Source organism: Ornithorhynchus anatinus, chromosome X3 (assembly GCF_004115215.2).
Source record: "Ornithorhynchus anatinus isolate Pmale09 chromosome X3, mOrnAna1.pri.v4, whole genome shotgun sequence".
Lineage (NCBI taxonomy): Eukaryota > Metazoa > Chordata > Mammalia > Monotremata > Ornithorhynchidae > Ornithorhynchus > Ornithorhynchus anatinus.
Window position 1 is genome coordinate 14461696 of NC_041751.1, and position 26756 is coordinate 14488451.

At 40.6% G+C, this 26756-nt stretch overlaps 1 protein-coding gene and 1 non-coding gene across 2 annotated transcripts in view; one reads left to right on the forward strand and one right to left on the reverse strand.

Annotated features, from left to right (window-relative positions):
- The window catches only part of CDH12 (cadherin 12), a 503695-nt gene that overhangs the window by 294704 nt on the left and 182235 nt on the right, over window positions 1–26756 (reverse strand). The window lies entirely within an intron of this gene.
- On the forward strand, window positions 17293–17430 carry LOC114807756. Its single transcript, XR_003755830.1, has one exon. It is a non-coding gene; the product is annotated as a small nucleolar RNA SNORA7 (small nucleolar RNA).

Below are 26756 nucleotides of genomic sequence, written 5' to 3' on the forward strand. Positions count from 1 at the left end.
AAAAGGGCAAAGTGAAAGAAACTAGACTTTGATCAAGAACATTTGCATCTAAATTCAACTGAATACTACTCAGTGACACAAAGCTCTGGACTTTTAGAGGTCACAATCTGTCACTATATACAAACCTCAGGAAGCCCAACATTTCAATCTTCTCTGACATCTGTAGCTATTCTATTTTCAGAGACTACTGGTGAAGGAGATCATCATTAACTCCTGCTTTAGGATTTTCTGCAGGTAGATTTCCTCAAAGGTCTTGGCCAGTCTCTTCTGAAGCTTCTCTAGGTTTGCTACATTGGATTTGGGGTCTTTCCGGTGTGAATATCACCGTGGAGACAGCCAAAAATACCAATTTGTGCAGCAGGAACTTAAAACCCAGGAGAGAATACAGTTCAGACTTGTGTGTCCGTCATTTTTAACTAGTTAGCTGGGTCCCCAGTTAATCAATTGTATTTGAGTGCTTACCTTGTGAGGAACACTGCTATGTCTTTGGGAGAGCACAATGCCAGAAGTCTTCATCCAAAAGGTGCTTTATTGAGAACTATGTTTTCTGTATAAAACCAATTTATTTTTGCCTAAATTGCATAGGGTAGATCTAGTACTGGAGACCAAATCAATTATGTCTTTTTTTAATTGGCATTAAAAATTGATCTATTGATTACAAGAAATATATATGCACCAAGAAGAGTACATTTGTGTAGACGTAGAATCTTGGCCTCTCCACATTTTCCTTTACTTAGCAGGTGGGTGCTGATAAAAAGTTTGATGGCAGACATTAGTTCTTTGTTAACTAAAGCCATTTGTATACAGTAGAACCTCTTGATAAAGATCAGTGGAGAGGCAAAACTTTTAGATCAAGGTCTTGTGGCTTTTAAAAGCTTTGGAGATGATAATGTTTACACATAATTGAGTATGTATTCTTTAATCACAATCTATGCTATCCAGACAAAACAAAACATTATCTGGACATTTTTCAAAAAGTTCAATATAAGACTAGGAATTTTTAGAGGTCCCAGTCTGAAAAGGCAAATTATTTATGGAAGGTTCAGCATGTTTTTAATGGCATTTGTTAAGTGCTTACTATGTGTCAAGCACTGTTCTGAGAACTGGGGTAGATCAGGTTGGACCCAGACCCTGTTCTACCTGGGATCCACATTCTAAGTAGGAAGGAGAACAAGTTTTAAATCCTCATTTTGCAGTGAGGAAACTGAGGCACAGCGAAGTGACTTGCCCAAGGTCACACAGCAAGTGGCAGAACCAGTATTAGAACCCAGGTCCTCTGATTTTCAGGCTCGTGTTTTATCCACTAGGCCACTCTGCTTCTAAAAAGGGGGCATGCAAAATTGGTATAAATTGGGATTTCACTATTAATATTCATTAAGTGAGTAAATACTATGAATATATGTCAATCACATATATTGAGGTAAGATGCATATTTTCACAAATTTTAAAAAATGCTATATTATGATATGGGAATATCAACCACAGTCCTCTTTGGAGTAAGAAACGTAGCATCATTCAAGTGAGAACTTACTCTGCTCCATCCCCAACCTGGCTCAGTCCGCCTACCACACCCCCAACTTGATTTTTAACTCAGTTAATCATTCATATTTCTTGAAAAATTGTACAGGTGCAGAGTACTTGCACTAAGTGATTGAAAGAGGAGAATAGAAAATCTAATCTAATAGAAAATCTAATCTAATCTGATAGAAAATAGAGTCTGTAGGCAAGTTCCCTTTCCACAAGGAGCTTTCAGTCTACAGAGGAGCACAGTTAAAAATGAATGGTAGATCTCTACGTAAGTACTGGGGGCTGAAAATGACACAGGTATCTGTCGCCGAAGGGAAATATTTGAAAGGGAAAGGAAGGAAAGAAACACACTTTACACACGTTCACACCCACACAGAGACTCGCAGGTGCTTGTGCAAAAAGGCTATTGCTGAGGAGGTTTTGTCTTGGCAGTAACCCTGAGGCTTGAGGTTCAGCAATTTCCTCTAACTCCTGATGGAGAAGAGAAAATTAAAGCTTAGCAGCTACTCTTTCTTCCACTTTGGAAATGTAAGAGGGTAAGAAGGTGAAGACCTGGGACACTCATAAGCCTCTCTCCCCTTATTAGGACTTTGAGGTCCCAACAGCAGTTATTCACTTGTGAGACTTTACTGAAGAAGCCACAGAGCTAAATTCCACAAGCCAAAAAGCCCAAACTCCTGCACTAACCATAAGAAGCTGAGCAAAACGGTAAGCTCCCAAATGATTTATTGAAGAAAGACAAGAGGACAAGGGGCAATCGTGAAACTAAACACTACATATTTGAGAATAAAGCGTTGAGAGGTCAATATTATGGCCTAGTGGGTAGAGCACAGGCTTGGGACTCTGAAGGTAACGGGTGCTAATGCCGGCTCCACCACTTGCCTGCTGGGTGACCTTGGACAAGTCACTTCACTTCTCTGTGCCTCAGTTACTTCATCTGTAAAATAGGGAATGGGACTGTAAACCCCACGTGGGACGGGGACTTTGTCCATCCCAATTGCTTGTACCCACCCCAGCGCTTAGTACAGTGCTTGGCCATAGTAAGTGTTTAACAAATACCATTATTATTATTATTATTATTATTAAAGGTGAGAATATTTAAAAAGCATTATTAGAAAAAAAAGAGTAATGCAACATAATTATCCTTTATGTTCAAAGAAGATGCAACTCCTATTAAAATTCACCTAAGGTGTATGGGTGGCTCAAATGGCCAACATAGATCCCAAGGTTCTGACCACACATTCACACATACACAATATCATTTGTCAGCTATCACGTTTGTTGCTGGCATGCCTGGAGCAGATTTTGGTTTTTTTTCCTCATGTTCTCTGTTTCCCTGTTTGCAGAAGTTTCCAATGAGCCACTCCTGTTTTGATTGCACAATGCCTTGCTAATCTATCTGCAGTAATTGGCCACCAGTTTCCCTCTGTGATGCATCATTGTTGGAGGGTTTTTTTTGTAAGGACAGTAATTCCAGCAAAATAACAGTAATTTTCCATTAGATGACTACAGAACATAAGATCCCAAGACACAATCTTGGAACTTAATCATACTTCTTGGAAATACACCTCATCAAACAAGTTGAAAAATGCAGATGCCAGGGGACATCATGAATTCCTTGACCCTTTGTTCAGTATGTCAGGTGTGAAAATCTATTGAAATTTAGCAGCTAGGTCTGATAAAATGACCTCTCCACTTACCATTTTTTTTATAGGGTAGAGAGAGTAGAGTTGACCCCTAGAAACGGGTAGTTTTCTGGTTCAGGTTTTTCAGAATTCACAGAAAACTTGCCAATGATGAAATTGTCTCTTTTATTATCTCGTAGTCCTTTGTTGCTCACAATTTCCTTTCTGTAGCTGTTTATTCCATTTCCTTCATATTCCTGACCCCTTCTCCAATAGGTTGCACAGTGATGGGTGAACTAGCGATGAATGTGATGTGATGATGAGACTGTTACCCAGGCTATAATGTTTACGTTTCTTTTCTGGCAGCGCAAGTATTACAAAGGGGGAAAAAAAAAGTTGAAATCTGACAGATCGGGAGAACTGACAGGCTGTGTTTATGGGTCTTCTACAGGATACCAATTAGAAAGAAGAGAAGAGAGGGGAGGAGATAGCGTTATAATAAATCTTGCCCAGAGACTTTTCCACCATAGCGTCAGGGAATAAAATCAAGTTCTGGATTCTCTTCATGGTTAGTCTGTCACAAAACCAAACCCGTTTGCTGTTTCCTTCTCTAAAATTAGTCAGTATTGGAGCTCTCAGGGAAACAGTCACGTGAGATCTGCAGCGGGAAGGATTTGGAAAAATTGAATAACAAGAGCAATCAATTAATCATATAATTTGAGCGCTTACTATGTGCAGAGCACTATACTAAGTGCTTGGGAGAGTATAGCTACAGCAGAATTAGCAGTCATGTTCCCTGCCCAAAAGAAGCTTACGGTCTAGAGGGAGAGCCAGACATTAATATGAATAAATATTTTATAATATGTAATTTAAAGATATGTAGATAAATACTGTGGGATTAGAGGTGGGGAGAATATCTAATTACAAAGCTCACAGATTGAAGCGCATAGATGACACTGAAGGGAAAGTGAGGTAGGGAAAGAAGGCTTAATCGGGGAAGCAAACAAGGGGGACTGTAGTTTTTCTAGAGGAACCTGTTTAGAAACTCAAGAATAGCAAGGAAATCAAAATTATCCCTTGCTAGACAGTAAACTCCATGTGGACAGGGAATGCATCTGCTACTTCTGTTGTATTCAAGTGCTCAGTACTAGCCTGTTTGTCAAAAATTGCTATGTGAGGATCTTCTGTGTTTTCTTTGAGACCAAAACGCAAATGTGTGCTAAGAACAGCTAAGATCTAAACTGACACTGGCCTATGTGTAAACTAAACCATGTGCAGAGCATTTCTAATCGACACCCAGTTGTTATTCCCTTGTCACACCCTAGAAGCAACGTGGGCCTGGGATTCAGAGGACATAGGTTCTCAACCCAGTTCTGCAACTGCTCTGTTAAGCAACCTTGGACAAGTCTCTCTGAGCTTCAGTTATCTCATCTGCAAAATAGAGATTAAGTGTGTTAACTCCATGTGGGACATGGACTGTATGCAGCCTAGTGAGCTTGTATCTACCCCTGTGCTCAGCACTATGTCTGATGTGTAATAAGCACTAAAGAAATACCATTAAAAGAACACAATAAAACAAAAAACAACAACAAAAAGAATAAACCAAAATCACACTCCAGTCCTCATATACCATCAGATTTAGGAATCAGTTCCATTTGTCTGCAGTCATTAATGAGGTTTTTCATTGACCTCCACAAAAGGAAATCAGTTACTAGTGCTGCATTTTCATAATTGGTTTCTGGGATAACCTACTAAAATAGTTCCAGCTCTTCCTCCACAAAAAAAAAAAGTAGGAGGTGAGAATAACAATAGTAAACATCTAATTACAGAAACACAAACAGGATAATAGGGTATGGAGAAAAATCAAAGGTATAGTACCAAGATAGATGGTCTCTGGAGAGTTCATGGTATTATTCACTCTTGCAGCTACTGTCAATTACTTCAGATTTTTTTGTTAACTTGTAGCCATCTTCTCTCCTCCGTGGAATTTGACAATTATTTGAAAACCTGACATATTGATAGTTGGTTTTCAATATTGACTTCTTGTAGATTAAACAAGCAGCAAACACTAGCTGCCTGATGGAAAATGTGTTACTGTTCTTGATACATCAGAACCTGCCTGTTGTAATGTTATAATTAAATATGTCTATAGATATAGATATATAATCCATAAAATAATCTTTGACATCATATGTGGCAAATAAACAGGCTTCTAAATGAATGAGAGATACTACTGCCTAGGTACCGAGTTACAAAAGTAGTGGAAAATGGCCGCGGTTACAGTCCTCAATTATTTTGTATTCCACTGGAATAGTAAGGATTTGTATTAAGGGAATGGACATCAGTAGAGCAGTCATCATCATAATTTGCTGGATGTTCCTTCTAGACAGGTGTGCTGTGAACCGGGAATTTGTCTACTGATTTGGTCACACTATACTCTCCCAAGTGTCTAGTACAATATACCACACAGAGAAAGAGCTCAATACATACGATTGATTAGTTGAAAAACCCAGATTAACTTGAAGGGGAGGGTGGGTGAGGGCAGGGAAGAGGAGAGGAGGGAAGGGGAGGGAAGGGAAAGGAAGGGGAGGAAAATCTCTAGACTGTTCCGCCCAGGATTTGCATCAAGGAGAACTCATTCTCGTCTGCCTACCACATCTCTGAACGATGCACTTAATGATAAAAATGATGCTTTAGCTTGTTAAGCACTTACTATGTGACAAGCACTGTTCTAAGTACTGGGATAGATACAAGCTAATGAGGTTGGACATAGACCACATCCTCTATGGGGTTCACAGTTTTAATCCCCATTTTACAGAAGAGGTAATTGAGGCTCAGAGAAGTGAAGTGACTTTCCCCAGGGTCACTCAGCAGACAAGTGGCAGAGTTGGGAATAGAGCCCAGGTCTTCTGACTCCCACAGGTTCTGCTCCCACAGAATTTATATACATATCTGTAATGTACTTATTTATATGAATGTCTGGCTCCCTTTCTAGACTGCAAGCCCATTTTTGATCAGGGAATGTGTAGGTTTATTGTTACACTGAGCTCTCACAAGCGCTCAGTGAATTGTTTGGATGGATAAAACCTATGAAAATCAAAATTACAATGGAAAAAGCACTTCTCAAAAAAAAAAGAGCCAGTATGATTTACAGGAATATGATGAGCAGAGAAGGGAAAGCGATCTAACTCCTGTGATCTCTATGGCCAAGTTATTTTTAAGGCATCCAGTTTTGCCTCTCAATAATTGTAAAGAGGTACAAAGGAATTAAAAATAGCACAGTCCAAAATAAAGAAAAACAAATTCCAGGTGATGATGTAGAGATCTGAGCATGAGAATGACTTAGAAACTGTGGCTAAGTTAATGAAGAGTTTCTGCTAGGCAATTCCTCTTAGTTCTACATCACCCCAGAGGACAAATTAATGGAAATATTTTTACATTCAAAGATGAGATAGTTTGAGTGGATTTTGGGAAGACCCAGTGATTAAACAATGAAACCAATCATCAAGGACGGTCATAGAGATTCCAGCCCTGAAGATCTAAAGGAAAGGCAGCCATCTGTCTTGGATCATTTACTCTTTTACCTCTGCCTGAAATCAAGGTATTTGAGTAGATCATTTATCAGGGACCCCTTCTAGTTTTTAATTCTCTTCACCCCATTAATTATGATTTGATGATTCCAAAAGTTAATTTTAAGGGCTTTCTCTTGCAATAAATTTCCAAATAACAAATAAAGAAAGATGTGAAATGTGATTATAATTTTATTGTGTATTTATAAATGACTAATGATAACAATCCTAGAAGGTACTTTAATATATCAATTTACATAATAAATACTGAAAGACAGATGGTCTCCTTTATATGCAAATATTTATTTATGTAATAAAAGAATAATGTTTTCTTACCTTTGGCTATTAAATCATCTGAGAGATACTGAATGTGGGAAATGAGGGAATCTTTTAATATTTTGTTTAAGATAAAAATATATGGTACTATTTTTCAATGAATGCTTTATAGCTGTTGGTATATACACACCTGGGCATCTAGTCATAGCTTCTTTCAAGTTGAAGATGACCCTTCTGAAATCTTGGTCAGCGACTGTGATTGTGGCTGATTAACGAAAGTTGACTGAGAATTCCTTCCACTCTGGGTGTCCAGAAAGATTGCCTCTTACTGAATTTGTCTAACTCCTATTCAGAGTAGTGCTGATTTTGTTTTCCCTTCATTGTATCACAAGTTGTCTCTCTTCCTTGAAAAGAATTTTCCGCTATCTCTCTCCTGGATGCTTGATAAACCTGGCTCGGTTGCTGCGAGGGACTGTGACTGGTCTAAGGCCTGGAATCCATTTTGATTGGCCAACTCACAAATATGCCCTACCATCCGTCACATATCGTATTTCTTGGAGCTAGCAGATGCCTTTAGGCCACACCAGACTTGTCTACTAACAGATAAGAAAGTGGTATTTGTCTCACATCCACCTCCTCCCCAATGAGCAAAACAAGGTGCCAAATATCCACCACCACCCCCAACACACACACACACACACACACACACACACACACAGGGAATCAGAACCGGGGCACTGCCCTTTGTAGTGGAATGAGATCGCTGTTAGCTGGTCTAACACTCTCTTCTACCCAGAGCGTGGGACGCCTCAATCTGTGAGGAAAATGGGGTTCCCAGTCAGTTGACATTTGTATGTAAGTAGAACCCCCATGATCTAGGTGAACCTTGTACCTCTGGGCCGAGTTTACGCTGAACATGCTTTTAAAGTAGGTGAGCCCAGGCAGCTAAGGCCGTGCTTGTGATGGATGTTAGTCAGTCAGTCAATCCAGTTTATTGAGCTCTTATAGTGTCCAGAGCACTGTACTAAGCACTTGGGGGAGTACAATACAACAGTAAACACGTGGCTCATTGGAAAGAGCACGGGCTTGGGAGTCAGAGGGCATGGGTTCAAATCCCAGAGCTGCTACTTGTCAGCTGTGTGACTGTGGAAAAGTCACTTAACCTCTCTGGGCCTCAGTTATCTCATCTGAAAAATGCGGGTGAAGACCGTGAGCCTCACGTAGAACAACCTGATTACCCTGTTTCCAGCCCAGCGCTTAGAACAGTGCTATGCACATAGTAAGCGCTTAACAAATACCAACATTATTATTATTATTATTAATAAACAGACACATTCCCTGCCCACAACAAGTTTGCAATCTAGAGGATGAGATTATAAGTGCTTTGACCCAGGAATTCTAGTAAACCTCCAAAGTGATTCACGTTACAGTGAGTTGGACCTAGGTGAGCCTGGTGACTCAGACCGTGTTGAAACATATGCACTAATGTAGGTGACCCCGTCCGCGTAGTACAGTGCTCTGCACACTGTAAGCGCTCAATAAATATGATTGAATGAATCTGTTAGCCCATGTTGTAATTAAATCTATTGATATACTAGATGATCTTGGGAAGACTGTTTGTTAGGCCTGACGGTTTCTTCCTTTCATAACATTATTTGGAGCATGATAGAGTGGCACAGTAGACTGGCTTGAGAGGAACAAACTATACCAGCTGTAATGAAGTGGAAGAGAGAAGTAGATACGTAGTCAGAAGACAGCTGATTGACTGCCTTAAAGCCAATGGTCAGAAGTTTCTGCTTAACTTGGAGAGGAATGGGTGACTATTACATGTTTCTGAGGAGTGGGGAAACAGATTCAGAATGAAATTGTGCAAAGGCAGTCTTGTGAGCAGAGTGATGGAGAAGTGGGAGGTCTGCAAGAAAACCAATGCCGTAATAATGACAGGAGATGACAAGTGGCCATTTGATTAGCACAGTGACCATTTGAATGAAGGGAAAATGGCAGAGTCTGTAAATAAGGATGAATGGGCAAGATTTGGCAATCTATTTAATACTGCAGCAGGTGGAGGGGAGAGAGAGAGTGTCAAGAGTAATATCAAAGCTGCAGGTCACATCTACACTCCCTCTAGGCTGTAAGCTCCTTGTGGTAAGGGAATGTGACTTCCAACTTTGTTATTTTTTACTCTCCCAAGTGCTTAATTCAATGACTGAGCACTGTAAGCACTCAATAAATATGATTGATTGAGACAAGGATGATGATAGGGACAGTAGTGGTGGTGATCATAAGTGCAGCTATTTGGAATTCGTGCTCTTGTTCATTTCCCATACCCTTTCTTAGTCTATCAGAAATGCAGTTTTCTTTTTTGAAAAGACCAACTGAAAAGTTTTCCTGCCAATATTTTGGTTGATTTCTTTTTGTGGTTTGTTTGTTTTTCAAAAGTTCCATGATGAAAATCCACATCATTCAACTTCATAAATTTCCTTGAATTCAGAATTCAAGAGCTCAAAAATAACATGATTTCCTTTGAGAGGAAGCATAAGGTAAGAAAGTTCTTTATTGGGGAACTTTGGCTCAATATATCCAAGTTTCAGCCTAACATGACGGGATTAATTTAGGGATGTCACTGTCTTTCTTAAAATAATCTTTAAATGGGAACGCTTTTCTCTTAAGAAGTTCCAGTGTATGAAGTCTGAAAAATGCCGTATGCTGCATTTGAACTTTCAAAATAAAGAGGAAAACAGAAAAATAAGATTTAGTCCATTTGTTCCATTAATACAAGGGTTTACAATTACTGTAGGGGCTGTGCATTTATTTTTACTCTCAAATGAAGTATCAAATTTACTATCCTATTTTAATGTGCTTTTTTCAAACCTTTAATTCTACTTTTTGTGGGTAATGGTTTTGAGGTGGAATTCATTTACAACAGCTAGGGTAAGCTATTTCCTTAAGATAAAGAATTCTGGTTCCAGAACCAGTTTGGTTGAATACACACCCCTAAATAGAGTGAAGTCTGAATTTTCCTCCATCATGAAATCATCTTTGGCAGATATCTCCCTTTTTCTAATTGCCTAGAGAACAGAAAAACAGTATAGCTTAGTGGAAAGAGCATGGAGCCAGGAGTTAGAGGATCCTAGTTCTAATCCCAGTTCTGTACTTACCTGTTGTCTTACTTTGGGCATGTTACTGTCTGTGCCTCCATTTCCTGATCTGTAAAATGGGGATTCCATTGTTATTCTCCTTCCTACTTGGACTGTGAACCCCATGGGGTACAGGGACTGTTTCTGACCATTATTTTGTTAGTACTCCAAGTCTTGGTCCACATTCTCACAGTAGGTAATTATTGGAGCCAATTAGAACTTGGCTCTTCTGACTTGCAAGATCACGCTCTTTCAGTAAGTTATGCTGCTTCGCCAGAATACCACACTGCTTCCCTCAAAGGACTGAAGTCACAGGCAGATATGCTGGTCACAAATGCAGGCTTCCTGATTTGGGTCATTGTGAAAGAAAAAATGGTTCCGATATAATTATGCTCCGCTGGACTAGTGTAAAACTGTATGTGTATATGTGAGGATGTGTCATCTATCTTTCAACCTGACATTTGCTGGAAGTGAGATTGCATCCATATGTGTGGGTGGGAATTAAAAGATTTATTCTAATAATGATGATGAAGGTGTCTTGTATTTTTAACACCTTCATTTTTCCAAAATTCCTTCAAATCAATAGCCCAAGTGTCTTTACAATATCCCTATGAAGTAGGGAGAAGTCAGTGCTATTATCCCTATTTACCAAATAAAGCAACAGAGCTGCAAAGAGGTTGTGAGTTGTACAGAGTCACACGGGAAGCTGTGAAAAGAAAAGGATCAGCACCAAGCCTCCACAAACCTGAACCCATAATCATTCCACTATGACACCCTAAACTCCCATCCTTATAAATTTATAGACTACCCTCTCTCCCCGACTATTGCCATTGACATTTCTCTAGACTGTAATCTCCTCTGGACAGAGAACATATCTACCAAATCTGTTATATTGGAGTGACTCTCCTGAGCACTTAGAATAGTGCACACATTTGGTGGACAATAATTACATTTAATTGATTGATTGGTGACCCCCCCCCCCCAGTTGCTGAACTGGTCAAGACAAAGATCCAGAGCCAGCTTGTTCAATTTAAAGCATGTGAAGTTTGGGCTGTTAAAAAGAAATCCTCTAGCTTCCACAGTGAAAGGTTTTCCTCCTTAGCTCCTCGGTGCTCATTATAGAACAATGGGTGGCCCATTATAAATGCCATTTTAATCAGGTCTGAAATGACCCTCCGATCCCACCAGTGGAGAGAGATCTCTTATTATTGTTGATGACGTCCACCTCCATACCAAACATTTCTTGAGGGTGATGCATTCCTCAAATATTTTCATTTATGGTATTTTTTTTTGAGTCCTTACTATGTACCTGGCACTGTACCAAGCTAATCAAGGTGGACACAGTCCGTATCCCAAATGGGGTTTAAAGTCTAAATCTCAATTTCTACAGATGAGGGAACTGAGGCAGAGAGAAGTTAAGTGGCATGCCCAGAATCACACAGCAGGCAAGTGGCAGAGACAGGGATTAGAACCCAGATCCATCAGATGCCCAGGGGTATCCCCTATCCCTAGGCCGTTCTGCTTCTAAAATAGAAGCAAATTAGCAAAATAGATTTCAAGGTGAGATTAATTTGAAATTTGGATGTGTGAGACCAGTTGGGGGGATTAATGTTGAACTAGCCATCTCCAAATATGCCAGCTAGATCAATGATATTCATTAAGTGTTCCTGTGAGCATAACATGCACTAAGCACTTGAGAAAGTACAGTAGAGTTCATATGAAATCCACAGTATATAAGTAGTGAACATCTTGCTGTTCCAGAAGTTATTAAAATTCAAGACAAAATGCATTAATGTATTGGGAGGGAAGAAAAGGACCTTTCCTCATTTGGGAAATTCATATATTCCCTTGCAGAAATAGATCAAACATATTACTACAGCCTGCCTAGAAACTATTCCATTCCAAATATTTATGCAGTATTGTTTGGTTAGGTTAATGATGAATGTCTTTGAATGGTACCATTAACTGAAGAAGCAGTGTTATAATTCAACCAGAGTAGACATAAATAGTAAAAGTAGTTTTGATAAGAAAAATCATGTTCTCTGTGTAGCTGGAGGGATGTTACAGTAGTTCTGGCTGTTTTAAATTATGTTTCTTTAATCAATCTATCATTTATATTAGGCTTGCACTTAGATGTCCCCTGATTTAAACAATGAATAGTTTTCTTTTAACTTTTTTTCTGTAAAAACGTTTGCCAAATTATAACTAGATGCCTGTGGATCCTTGGAAAAAGAGGCCATAATATAGCACGAGTTGGGTTTCAATGTGACCCTTAAGCCAGTCATATTCTCTTAAGATTTGACTCTGAAAGACTGCAAGAGAAAGAGATTCAAACACAGAGCACAGGTTAAATGGGCTCAAAGTCTCCCAAGTGCTTTTCCGAATCTACTACTAGGTCTCGGCACTTCCCATTTTCAAAAGGCTTCTGAAATCCCACCTCTTCCAGGAGGCTTTTCCTGACATTTTTCTTTTTCTTTTTTTTTCCTTCTCCACAGGTTACATCCTCCCGTTTGCCCGGCCACAACTTTTGCACTCGCAACATCTCATTATATTTTTGGACATAAAGCTAGGGAAGCAGCCTTAGTAGATAGAGAATGGGCTTGGGAGTCAGGAGGACCTGGGTTCTAATCCTGACCCCACCACTTGTCTGCTTGCTCAAGACACTTAACTTCTCTCTGCTGCAGTTACCTCATCTGTAAAAACTGCCTGCTGTCCCGGACACTCAATACCGTGCTCTGTGTATGGTGAATGTCCAATAAATACTTTTCAGAGTGATCAATAAAAGCAGAAAATCTGGTCCCTAATAATGATAATAATCAGTACTTGTAAGCACTTACAATGCGCCTAGCACTGTTCTAAACACTGGGGTTGATACGAGTTAATCCAATTGGATACAGTATCTGGCCCTCATGGCGCTCCCCATTTTACAGATGAGGTAACTGAAGCCCAGAGAAGTTAAGTGACTTGCCAGGGACACACAGCAGGCATGGGACAGAAGCAAGATTAGAAGTCAGGCCCTTTTGACTTCCAGGCCCATGCTCTATCCACTAAACCATGACCTCAACGTGATTATAACCTAATAAAGGGGACAGAGATAAGCAGATGGTAATGGAGTAACGGGTGAGACTTGGTCTTGAGGGAGGACAGGAACTGATTTTACCAATAGTGGCTTGCATGGCGTCACCAGGACTCACTCGCCCATGCCATTTGTGTTCTCTCTGGGACACAGAGCTGCACAAGCAAGTAGGTGGGCAGGATCAGAGGACATTGCAAAAAGCTTTTGGTTACATGCAGGACTTTTTGATGGCTGAAGTGGCCACAGCAGCCCATGCTACTTCTACTATACCGTACTATTTTGCTATACTTGTAATACACTGTATTCTCCCAAGCATTTAGTACAGCACTCCATACACAGTAAGCACAGAATAAATACAATTGATTGACTGAATGCTTGTCCCGGTCACACCCATTAAAACAAAGAAGAAAAGTAGCATTCTGTGGAGAGTTGACAATAAGGAAAAATAATTAAACTCACAAAGCATTGACAATTTTCGTGGAGATCATTGAACTTTACATCTATAAAATAGAGCATCTATCTACATTTGAAAATTAGGAGAGGATTGTTTTGCTCTGCCCCCTTGTCAAACCTAATGGATTCCGCCTGCCTTACTGAAATGTGCTACTTCAATTTGCATTTGTCATTATATGACTGCAACTTGAAGGACTTAAAAAATTGCACTGATTAGATCCATGAAGAACACAAACATACACTACATATTCGTGTACATATGTTCTTTATAAGAGGGAACTGAAAAAAAAGATGTATATGATTATCTCGACAACAAGGATGATCATTTTAGGAAAGTAATATGCTTTTTTAAAAAATTACAGGCACCCATTATAACTAACGGTTTGTTATGACTTCAGCATCTTATATGGCTACTTTTACGGTACGTGAAAAATGATGGAGTTACATCTTGTTAAATTAAATTAGGCGCCACCCAGAGCTTCGGCAATTGGGGTAATCGCTCCATAATTCTGAAAATAGGTATAATAAGAATTCACAAATGGCATAGATTTCATCTTTATGTAAACAGAGTAATTAATGTAGAAATCTCAAACTCTGCAAAGTTAGAAAAAATATGCCTATAAACTTTGGGTAGCCTTGGCTTGTCTTGAAAGACAGGGAAGCTATTAACTAATCAGTTTTCAGCTCAGAAATATATTCATAAAGCATATGACTGCAGCTCAGGAGGAAGGCATGTAGATATAGAACATGTGCTAGAATATGACATGAGTCACCCTTGGCTTTTGTTGTTTCATCTCCAGATAAGAAGACTAATCGTTACTGAAGTCATCCAAATTGAAAAAAAGAGAGAGACAATTAATCTTCGTTTCAGAAAATAAAATTTGATACTGTTGTTCATATTCCCTATTCTCTACCCTTTCCTCCTGACACAATTCCATTCCTATATATGTGCGTATGCTTGTTGAGTTGGAATGAGTGGTGCTCTCTTGATTAACCTCTTGACGAACTCCTGTGGGCAACTGATTTATACACATAGAAAAATAATACTTTTCTCCCTTCCTTACCATTTTCTGGACTAAATTAAACCTCTCCCCAATCAGACAGAGGTGGGAAAGGGTTGGACTGAATTGGGGCAGAGTTTAAATTGCCATTCCTTCTAATGCATGACTCTCTTCCTCATACTGAGAGCAAGCTTCTCAATTTGGAGTGGATTCATTGACCCTCCTGGGAAAAACTAGTGTTAATAGTACATTTTGAGCCCCGACTGGGTGTAGTGCACTGTGCCAAGAGCTTGGGAAGTATAAACTGAGATGTGCTGCCATTTCTGCCCAGAAGGACCTTACAGTCTGGAAAAAAGCACTTTCACTTAGACCCCTTCCATGCAAAATCAGTGATTCATTATGTCAATGGATGTGTATCTTTAAGGTCCCATGACATCACATTGGAGAAGCAGTGTGGCTTAGTGGAGAAGCAGCATGGCTTAGTGGAAAGAGCCCGGGCTTGGGAGTCAGAGGTCGTGGATTCTAATCCCGGCTCTGCCACTTATCAAACGTGTGACTTTGGGCAAGTCATTTAACTTCTCTGTGCCTCAGTGACCTCATCTGTAAAGTGGGGATTAAGACTGTGCGCCTCACGCGGGGCAACCTTATTACACTGCATCTACCCCAGCACTTAGATCAGCACTTGGCACATAGAAACCGCATAACAAATACCATCGAGAAGTCCTGGGACTTGCAGGGGAACACTGAGGCTCCAAGCAGCCTCTCTCTATGACATCGTTTTTTGTTTGGAGTGGATTTATTTAGCATTTACTTTGTGTCAATACTTGTCTAAGCACTTGAGAAGCAGCTAGAGAAGCAGTGGACCCCGGGGGATAGATCACAGGTCTGGGAGTCAGAAGGATTTTGGTTCTAATCCCGGCTCTGCCACCTGTCTGTTGTATCACATTGGGCAAGATTATAGGCTCGCCGTGGGTAGGGAATGTGTCTATTTATTGCTGCATTGTACTCTCCCGAGCACCTAGAATGGTATACTGCACATAGTAAGCGCTCAATAAATACGACTGAATAAATGAATCAATGAATGAATGAAAGGGACTGGAGTGTCCAAAACCCCATCCCTGACCCTCTTCTCATTAGGCTGTGAGCTCACTCGTGGTGTGGTTCATCAGCTCACGCAGCTTCACTTTCCACCTTTAAGCTAATCTCCTAGGTTTTTCTCGCCAATCATGACTTAAAAGTGAGTTGAGCAGGTCATAGCTTAACATCTCTTTGCCTCAACTTCCTTTCCTGTAAATTAGGAATTCTAGACCTTTTCTCCTGCACACTTACATTGTGAGAACTGGATGGGTCAGGAGTTATGTTCGATTATCTTGTATCTGATTCAGTCATTGGCAAATAGTACACAATTATTTCCACCATTGATTGACTGACACCTCTCATCTCAGGACATCAGACCCCTCTGTCATGCTGGAGCTATGTTGACTCACTATGAAGCATCCCTCCTCTGAAAACAAGGACAGTGAGGCTCAAGATGGCTCGCCAAAAAACTTAATAATAATAATAAAAAAAGAATAGTCCATAGTAACATCCTTCTCTTACAACTCACTATAATCTGTACAGGAAACTTTATAACTGGAATCATACTTTGCCTATGTAGTTTTAAACTCAGTAATCATTACGAAGACAGACGCAGAAGCTGTTACATTTTCTTCCTTAAAATCATTTATGTTGCACGATGAAGAAAGTCATTTCTAAAATCTCTAGAATTCCCTTGAGCCTCGAGTCCATAAATCTCAGCAATGCCCATTGTGCTAAAGCAACATTCTTTTTTTTTCTCCATTTCAGAAAGTGTTTAGCTTAAACATAAAATGCAAATATACTGCTAGATAAATGTGTGTGCGCCTGGGAATGTTTGTAGCATTTTAATCCTGGTTTGTTTTAACAATATGTTCCATTTATTCTGCCAATTATATATTGCTTGATTGCATTCATCTTTGAAGATCTTCTGTTTCCATTTTTATGAGTGGATTCTAATTGTATTTCTCCCACTTGCATGGCAAATAGTTACAGTGATTTAATTTGGGCTAATTGCAAGCTAATTGTCCATTTTGGGATCACCTAGATGAGCAATGAAGGAGGACAAAATTCCACCCCGTGATAAGGAAGAAATCTTCACATTAAATATGATTGTCTAATTCCCCCAGAAAGACACAGAATCCAATTAACTCCATTTTGATGGGTTTCAAGACATTATTACACCATTCTAACATTTCCTGGAGGAAGCTAGCATGCATCAGCCAACACTCACCCACTGTTAACTCAGAAACCAGTGACCTGAGGACACCTCTCAGCCACGATTTTCATGTCACTTATGAGACCAACTTAGCACGCACTCTTGGTTTCGAGAAAACTTCATCACAAAACTGAACATGTGCTCTTTCTTCTTGAGCTCTAGACTAGCTATCCATCCTGTCTAGAGGGACAATGGGTAGGGAGCGTGTAAGGCAAGAAGTGGCAAAGAACTTGCCAGGATACAAGAAATGATCTTTAAATAGGTATAATAAAGAAGAGCAAGCAAGATCATTCGTAGATTTTAAAGTGTTGAATTTGTCTAGATGTTCTATTCTTCTCCTCTCAGGATCACCCCTGGAGAGTTTCCAGTACTCTCCCAGTCTTGACTACGGGAGGGAGAGTCCAGCAGAGGCATATCTATTCCATTCCTAGCTTGGGCAGTGGTTAGTGAATGGAAGGCAAACTGCTACAAGTCAAAACTCACCCATTCTGCTGAGAGTTGAGGGCGGAGATTTAAGTTTACTGCGTGGAAATGGGCAATGGTAAACCATTTCCGTATTTTCACCAAGAAAACTACCAGAACGATTGCAGATGGAGGTGAGGTGTTCTGGGAGAGGTTTGCCCATGGAGTTGCTATGAGTCAGAGATGACTCAACAGCATTAGACAAGAGACCAATTTTACACTTCTAAGAATGTTTATCTGTTACCTTTTTATTTTTTTAAATATGGCATTCATTTAGTGCTTACTCTTTGCCAAGTACTGATAATAACAATAATAATAATTATTGTATTTGTTAAGCGCTTCCTATGTGCCAACCACTGTTCTAAGCACTGGGGTAGTTACAAGTTAATCAGGTGGGGTTCACAATCTTAATCTCATTGGCATTTTCTTCTACTGAATTTCTGGTAGTTTACCTGGTGGTCATTCATTTCTCCAAAGCGTGAGCCGTCTCGTCTGAGGGCGACTTTTGTAAACAGGAGCAATACATTCTCAGTGCCTCTGTCCACTGATAACCAAAGATGGCGGACCCCACCCCCTTGCCACTAACACCTTCTGTGACTCCCCGCTATGATAGAACCCATTCAAATCAGGAACCTCCACTAAATCCCGATCGCCTCCTCTCTCCAGCTAGTGATTGCAAATGGGTGATGTGACGACACAGGGATGAACAACAAACTCAGACAAGAGCTGCAAGAGACAGTGTTCCAGAGGCAACGGACTCCTGATTCCACAGCTTATCGAATGGCAAAGATTTTTTTCACTCTTTCAGAGGAGGAGGTGAGAGATTTAAATTTTTCACTCAGTGGTGGAGGGGAAGAAATTTGAGGCGCACTGTCCAGTTTCCATAATACTGAGACTTCTTATCAGCTCCTGCTCCAGTCTCGGGAGAGTGAGGAAGGAGCAGTGCAAGGCACTCTCAATTTCTCACTGTATATTTTTCCCAGTGCTCAACAAAGCACTCTGCACAAAGTAGGTGCTTAACTAATATTACTATGACGACTACCACTGTTAGAGGTAAACCACGAGGCACTGAGTGTGGGCCATGTACTCTACTGGAGTACGTTGCAATTTAATCTTACTATGTGCCAGGTACTTCTAGGTTCTTACTATGTGTTTACTGCGTGGAAAAGGTTAGTGGTAAACCACCTCCGTGTTTTTACCAAGAAAACTCCATGGATACGTTACCAGAACAATTGCAGATGGAGGTGAGGTGTTCTGAGATCCTTCTGTCTCCGATTACTAAAGTGTCTACGCCATCCTGCCCTTATAGATTGCATATTCCTGGGAAAGTTTTCTGGGAGATGTGCTCCATTTGTTTTGTCTTTAGGTCATCGATTGACATTTGTGGCAGTTCTATGTTTGAAGGGGAAAAAAAGGCCCCCAAATGTCTTTTTTTTTGCATTTTGAAACAAAACAATAGAGCCTCAACCCTCACCTGAGCTATAATCCCAGCTCTGCCACTTACTCTGTGAACCTTGGCAAGTGATTTAGCTTTTCTGTGCCTGCAAAATGGAGATCCAATATCCTAGATCTCCTTCCTAGTTGCAACCTGTACCCCATGTGGGACAGGGACCGTGTACAACCGCTTAACTTGTACATACCCAAGGACTATTTTTGACAAATATTGAACGCTTAACAAATATCATTATTATTACTATTATCACCATTTGGCATCAACTACGAGTGTGTTCTACAAGTTGCATACTTTGTGAAGGTGAAATGCTCCAAGAAGCTTTAGACCCATCAATCTGCTTCATCTGCCTAAGTAACATATAGAAGGCATCACAAAATTTAAATGCATGACATGTTAAAAATGCACTTATACTCTTAACTAAGATCAGCATTTGATTAGTACCGGTAAAACAGCCATACTGTTTCCTCCCAGTAAAATGAATCTCATGCATCAAAGTAATGACTAGACCTCTAACATGATATATTGCATATTACAATACCTGGAGAAATGAGAACGTTATTAATGATTACACAAAATGTATGCATTTGTACAAAACTGCTTAACAATTAAAGAGCTTCTGAAGCTTCTATGTGTAAAATGTCACCAATTCAAAGTTTAAACTGTGCATTGTCAGTTTCTGGCTTGTATTAAAATGACAATAAATCTTTACCGACATTTTTAACGACAAAAGGAAGACTCTTTTCATATATACGTATTTTTTTTCTAACAGCTCCCTGCATTGGCTTCTCATTTGTATTTCAGTAACTATTTGAAAATAGCTGCATTATTAACTACCCAATCAAATTTTTAAAGGCTATTGAGATATTTTGTTGCTTTTTCTTTCAATTTTAACACCAACAACCATGTAGCTTTCACCTACCAAAGCAAAGGTGAGAGGATTCTAATTCAGCAAAGATTTATACTACTAAAAGGCCATTCGATATTTCGGCACCAACAAGGCCTGGGGGTGATTCAGCATACGTAAACCTTTCCGTCTTTGTATCATTTTTGCTGATTAATAGTTGTTGCCAGGGCTAGAAATAGCATTCATCATTTCAGAACACCCACATTTTAAAAGCCTCAGGGAAGGCTCAGAAGCTAGCCTAAGATAAGGACATTTGAGGTCAGGCCTCCCCACCAAGCCCCGGGAAGGAAGGAGCATCGCAAAGCAAAACCTTTGAGCAGGTTCTCAAAATTAATTGTTCTGGTAATGAAAGGGTAGGGCTAGGACATAGAATGAGAAAAATGAATGGAGAGAGACAAGGCTACAGTTAAGGAAAAGAAAAGAAGAAGAGGAAAGGGTAGTTGGTGGAGAGAAGGGAAAGGAAAAAGGGAGAGAAGGGAAAAGAGTAAGCTCCTAACAATTCATTCATTCAATAGTATTTATTGAGCGCTTACTTTGTGCAGAGCACTGTACTAAGTGCTTGGAATGTTCAAATCGGTAACAGATAGAGACAGTCCCTGCCCTTTGACGGGCTTACAGTCTCATAATTATGGTATCTGTTTCGTGCTTACTATATGCTAAGCACTCTTCTAGGCACTGAGATAGATGCAAGTTATTCAAGTTGGATACAGTCCCTGTCCCACATGGGGCTCACAGTCTTAATCCCCATTTTACAGATGAGGTAACTGAGGCCCAGAGAAGTTCAGTGACTTGCCCAAGGTCACTCAGCAGACACGTGGTGGAGGAGGGATTAGAACCCAGGCCCATGGTCTATTCACTAAGCTGTCCTGCCCACACCTACCAACTCTTTTGTACCGTACTCTCCCCAAGGCTTAGTTCAGTGCTCTGCACAAAGTAAGTGATTCTAGAAGTACTGTTGATTAAGAGGAAAAGGAAAGGCATGTAAGGAAAACTAATATATATGCAAATTAATATGGGCCCTAAAGACCCGATATACATCTTCTTATTAGTCTATTCCAGTGTTGAAAGAAGAAAAGGGACAAAGCCGATTTATCCCAACCATTTGATCCTAAAGCTCAATCCATGTCAAACTAGCTAATTCTTCTCATTCTACTACATTCCATGGGCTGAAGTTCAATTTAATCACCTTCGTAGCTGATCTTTCTGTACTAGAACTTAGAGTGAGTTTCATCCCAATTTGTTTGGTTGATGCCGAGTGAGACAGAGACCATGTCTGATCTAATTATTTGACAGGTATCTCCATCTGGGTAGAACTACGAGGGTTTGGTTGTGAGTAAGGATGCTCAGAACTTCTTTACAGGTGAATGTGTCCATTCTAGTGGCAGTCAGGGAAACAATGTGGCCTAGTGAATAGAACATGAGCCTGGCCGTCAGAGGACCTGGGTTCTAATCCTGATCTGCCACATGTCTGATGTGTGACCTTGGGCAAGTGACTTCACTTCTTTTTTCGTCCATTACCTCATCTGTAAAATGGGGATTAAGATGGTGAGCCCTGTGTGGGACAGGGACTTTGTCCAACCTGACTGTCTTCTACCCACCCCAGGGCTTAGTATAGTGCCTGGCGCATAGTAAGTGCTTAACAAATACCACCCAAGCAAACAAGCACACACAAAAAAAGTGAACAAATCTCCGGATCTGTCCAGCTTGAAATGCCACCACCAATCATGATTGTCCTGGCTTGAACTGTTTATCCCATCACAGATTTTTGTAGGCTCCCTGAGAAACTGCAAGGGGTTGGTGATTGTTATTATCTCTTGCTTTGCTGCAAGAAAACATTATTCTTGGTGTTTTCCTAACCTATAGTTGTAGAAGCATTTCTCCAGGAAGTCACTGCCAGAAACTACCTAACCGCCAAGAGACAGATAGGCACAGGATCTCTCAGAGGAGAACATGGCTTGCTCTCCGGCCCATAACCAGCTCCCCACGCCCACACCATACCCTGGATACCCAAGCAGGCTGTGGGATTAGGTTTAATGAGGCTAAATAATTAGTAAAATGTGCCACTGACAATTACAAGCATGTATAGTATAATACCTTCTCCTGTGTCATAAATTCAGTGGATAAATTTGCAGTTTTGTTGGGTAATCCTTTTCCCATCGGGAATATTTTCTCATTAACTGAAGACAGAGAGCTGAGGAAAACAAACAGCCATTTTTGCTCGACAAAGAGTGAAATAAGAGTAATAGAACTCTTTTTGTTATTTAAGGTGAGGTTAAAAACCAGTTGTCCATTTAGCTAGGTATGCATCATTTTATTTGACTGACCCCATGAGATACTATTTAATATGAATGTTTCATAATTGATCCATTAAGTGTACAATTCAACGATGGCTCTCGGGAGGGGGCGAACACTGAACGTAGTCAACACTTACTGGATTGAATCTTGTTTCCCACTGGGAATTTAGTGAAGCATAATTGTTCAGGCAGCTGTTTGTATCCTGATGGATAGCAGACCTGAAATGTAGCCCCCTTGGATTTTTGTTGGGTTTCATTCCCCAGGATATGAAAAATGAAATGAGTACATTGATTTTCTTTCCAAAATGTAATCAATATATATGATGAGCAGGTCAGTTTGGATAACAGAGGAAACATAGATTGTTCGCAAACAACTGTGAGCTCGTTGTGGGCAAAAATGTGTCTACCAACTCTGTTGCATTGTACGCTCCCTAGCATTTAGTACAAAGCTCTGCACACAGAAAGCCCTCAATAAATGCCATTGATTTGTACAACAAGTTGATTTTGATTAACATGATCTTGGGCATTTGAGTGCAATCAGGATGAAAACTGACCCAGTGTACTACTGCCTTGCAATCTTCTAGTTCCTATCCTAGGGACTCAAATTCCACATGAAATAGATTTCTGCTAGATTATAGTCAGCTTTTGGCAAAGATCATGTTTCTAACTCCTCTGTCGGTCTTTCCCAAGCACTTAGGACACAACTCTGCACCCAGTAGCTGCTCGATACATGCAACTGATTGTTTTTAATAACAAATACAGCATTTGTTAAGTGTTTCATATGTGTGTTCCAAGGCCTGGGGTACATACAAGCTTATCAAAACAAGACCCTGACCTACGGATGAGGAATCTGAGGTCCACTGAGGGTAAGTGACCTACCTAAGCTTACCCAGCAGGCAAGGGGTAGAGTCAGGAGTAGAAACTGCGTTTCATGACACCCGGTATTCTTCCCAGTAAGGTGCACAGATTGATCTGTACCAGACAGGGCCTCTATATTAGAGACTGAGTCAAGAGTCCATTGCCTCTGAGATACATTACCATCCCTTTGTATCTTACTGAGGATCTTGTGCCTGGGGTGGACCTAATGCCTTTTCTTTCCTTAGCTCTAGTTCTCGGGCCTTCTGGCTGGGAGAGATTTCACGGGGCGAGCCAGGTTGAGGAAGGGAAGGTGTAGAGTTTTCCCTTCCCTCCTCTTTTCTCCATCCCTGGCCTCCTCTTTGTATAAATAAATCCCTGAAATAATGTATTATCAAACCAGAGGAAAAATGTCTCCTTAGAAAGCCAAATCAGGTTATCTCTTGTAAGGAACTTAACTTAGTTTTGTAGTATTTTCATGAAGAGTGTCATATCCTCTGGTGGATGAAGAGATGGATTGGTTTGAACACGGAGGAAAGGAAGGATGCGTCCAAAAAAAAAAAAAACAAAAAAAAACCAGGGTGATTAGTCTGTGTATTAGGGTATGTGATATGTGGAGGATTGCATAGAAAGCAGCAGGTGTAAATCCCCAGTGGACAAAGACAAGACAGACCCGAATGAGAATCATAGGAATCATATGAAAAAGATGACAGAAACTGGTCCCGACTCGATCAATTGTATTGACTGATTGTGTGCAAAAGACTGTACTAAGCGCTGGGGTAGTTAAAAGGTAATCAGGTTGGACACAGTCCCTGTCCCACATGGGGCTCACGGTCTTCATCTTCATTTACAGCTGAGGTAACTGAGGCACCAAGAAGTTAAATGACTTGGCCAAGGTCACAAGGCAGAAGAGGGACGGAATTGGGATTTGAACCCAGGTCCTCCGACTCCCAGGCCCGTGCTCTAACCACTAGACCACACTTTCACAGCATCCACCCTAAAAAAAGTGTTTTTCAGTTGTTTTTCAGATAGATTTGGTAAAGTGGAAGCACTGATAAGTCTGATATAGAGTGGAGCCAGGTTCCGGGAGATTCTCAGATGTGGACACAGTGTTTTCTTAAGCTGCTGTTTTCATGCTTTCCAAGGTCCCTGACCTAAGGTACTGTGTGTCAACTGGTGGTAACAAGCCTCCACCCGCATATAAGCTGGCCAACTGGATGATTTAGCTGGCCAGGGAAGCACTGAAGTCTAATGGATAAAGCACCGGCTTGGGTGTCAGATAACTTTTTAAAATGGCTTTTTTTTAAGCACTTAATATGTGTCAAACACTTTGCTAAGCCCTGGGATAGGTACAGGTTTATTGGGTTGGGCATAATCCATGGAGGAGGAAGAAGAGGAGAACTGAAGCACGGAGAAGGTCACACAATAAGCAAAGAGCAGAACCAGGATTAGGACCCAGGTCCTCTGACTTCCAGGCATTTGCTCTTTCCACTAGGCCCTGCTTTTTCTCCATGGCTCTTTCACTTACCAGCTGTGTGTCCTTGGGCAAGTCACTTAACTTCTCTGGGTCTTAATTCCCTCAATTGTAGAATGGGGTTTCAATACTTGGCCTCGTCTCCTATTTAGACTGTGAGCCCCATAGGAGACAGGGACAGGGTCCTACTTGATTTACTTGTATCTACCCCAGTGCTTAGAACAGTGCTTGACATATAGTTAGCACTTGACAAATACCATAAGATAATGGAACAGTCTGTCTTTCAGACTGGCAAACAGTGTAGTCTGCTGAGAAGAGAGCAGACCTGAGAGTCAGAAGATCTGGGTTTAATCCCAGCTCCACCATTTGCCTGATGTATGACCTTGGACAAGTCACTTAATTGTTCCACGCCTCAGCTTCCTCATCTGTAAAATGGGAATTTAGCACTTGTTCTCGGTCCCCCTTAGATTGTGAGTCTCTAGTGAGGCAGTGACTTTTGTCTGACCTAATGTGTCGATCCTAGTGCTTACCATAATGCTTGGCATATAGAGAGCCCTTAAGGAGTATCACTATTTTTATTACTATCGTTATTATTTTCGTTATTATGGTGCATCTACTCTAACCTTTAGCACAGTGCTTGACACCTAATAAGCACTTAACAAGTACTGCAGTTATTATTCCTCTCCCCTGTCCATTACCAACACAGCACCTGATTCCCTTATAGCTAGCATTTTTATTTTAAATGTCCACTGTCCCTCCCCCTCAACTCCTACCCCCGAGTCCTGTGGCTTTCAAGTGGTGGGAAGGCAGGGGGAGTGGAAGTCAGTGGCTCTGGAGCAAGAGAACATTTCAGGAGTTACCCCAGGGCACATGCTAGGTTCTGTTGAATTCCATTACAGATTCCTTCTGACGTTGCAAAGTTATGCAGTGTAAGAAGGTGTTACTTTCCAGTCCACAGCGGCGCCATTTATTTAGCCTCCCCTGGGTGCAGTTCACTGTCCGATGCACTTGAGAGGTCCAAAGCCAGGAAGGGATAAGTTCCTGACCCATATGAGTATCCACACTCTGTTGGAGAAGACAGACACAAAAGTATACACAAATGAAGGCAATAAAATAAAAACAGGGTCCAGTTGAAGTTAATAAATATTGTGATTTAGATTGGTAGCTCCCTGAGGGACAGGGACTGGGTGTAATTCCCCCTTGTGTATTATTTCCCAGCATAAAGGAAGCACTTAATAAACACTATACTACTATTGTTACTTAGGTGTTGAGAGTAGAACAAGGGTGTGGGTCAGAATAATAATGATAGTAGTAATGCTTGCAGTATTTGTTAAGTACTTAGTGTGTGTCAGGTACTGTACTAAGCGATAGGGTAGATACAAGCAAATCGGGTTGGACACAGTCCCTGTCTCATGTGGGGCTCACAGTCTCAATCCCTATTTTACAGATGAGGTCACTGAGGCCCAGAGAAGTGAAATGACTTGCCCAGGGTCACCCAGCAGATAAGTGGTGGAACGAGGATTAACACTCATAACCTTCTGATTTCCAGGCCTGTGTATATACACTACACATTGCTCCTTCTCAAAAGACTTGGCCTGCTGGGTGACCTTGGTCAAGTCTCTGTACATCTCTGTGTCTCAGTTAATTCATCTATAAAATGGGGACTAAGACTGTGAGCCCCATTTTGGACATGGACTGTGTCCAACATGACAAGCTCATATCTACCCCAGAGCTTAGTACAGGGTCTGACACATTGTAAGCGCTTAACAAATACCATTAAAAAAATAGCTGCACATGTTATAAGGTCAGTATTTTTGAGTGCTGATCTCAGTGGCCACCCTTGGCTGAGATCGAATGAATCTCCACCTAAGCTTCTAAATTTGGGAGTAAGGATAGGCTATTATAATCCCAACAGACCATAGGCTAATGCAGATTTTGAAGAATGGTTCACTTTTATGATATTACCATTCGATCTAAACGAATCACTGAAAAATGCAGAAAAGCAAATATCTATTGGAGAGGAGGGAAGGAGACTTGGGAGGAGAAACCTAGAGTTTTGGATGGCCCATAAAATTAAATACCTATATATTCTCTCAGCTTGCATTTGCTAAAATGCATTCCCAAATTGTTGATATTTTCTCCAAATGAATTTGTGTCTCGGGAGATTTCTTGTGTCATTTTTAATGAAATCTCATCCTGTGAGTAGTCAAGGATGCATTTGTAGAAGAAATACACAGAACAAGTTGCTAATTAGAAGCAGTTCTCATTTTGAGCCAATTAAGGGTTTTGATTATACTTTGTTAATCTGTGGAACTATTACGCATACACTCGGCCTGAGAATCATTTTAATCGTGTGC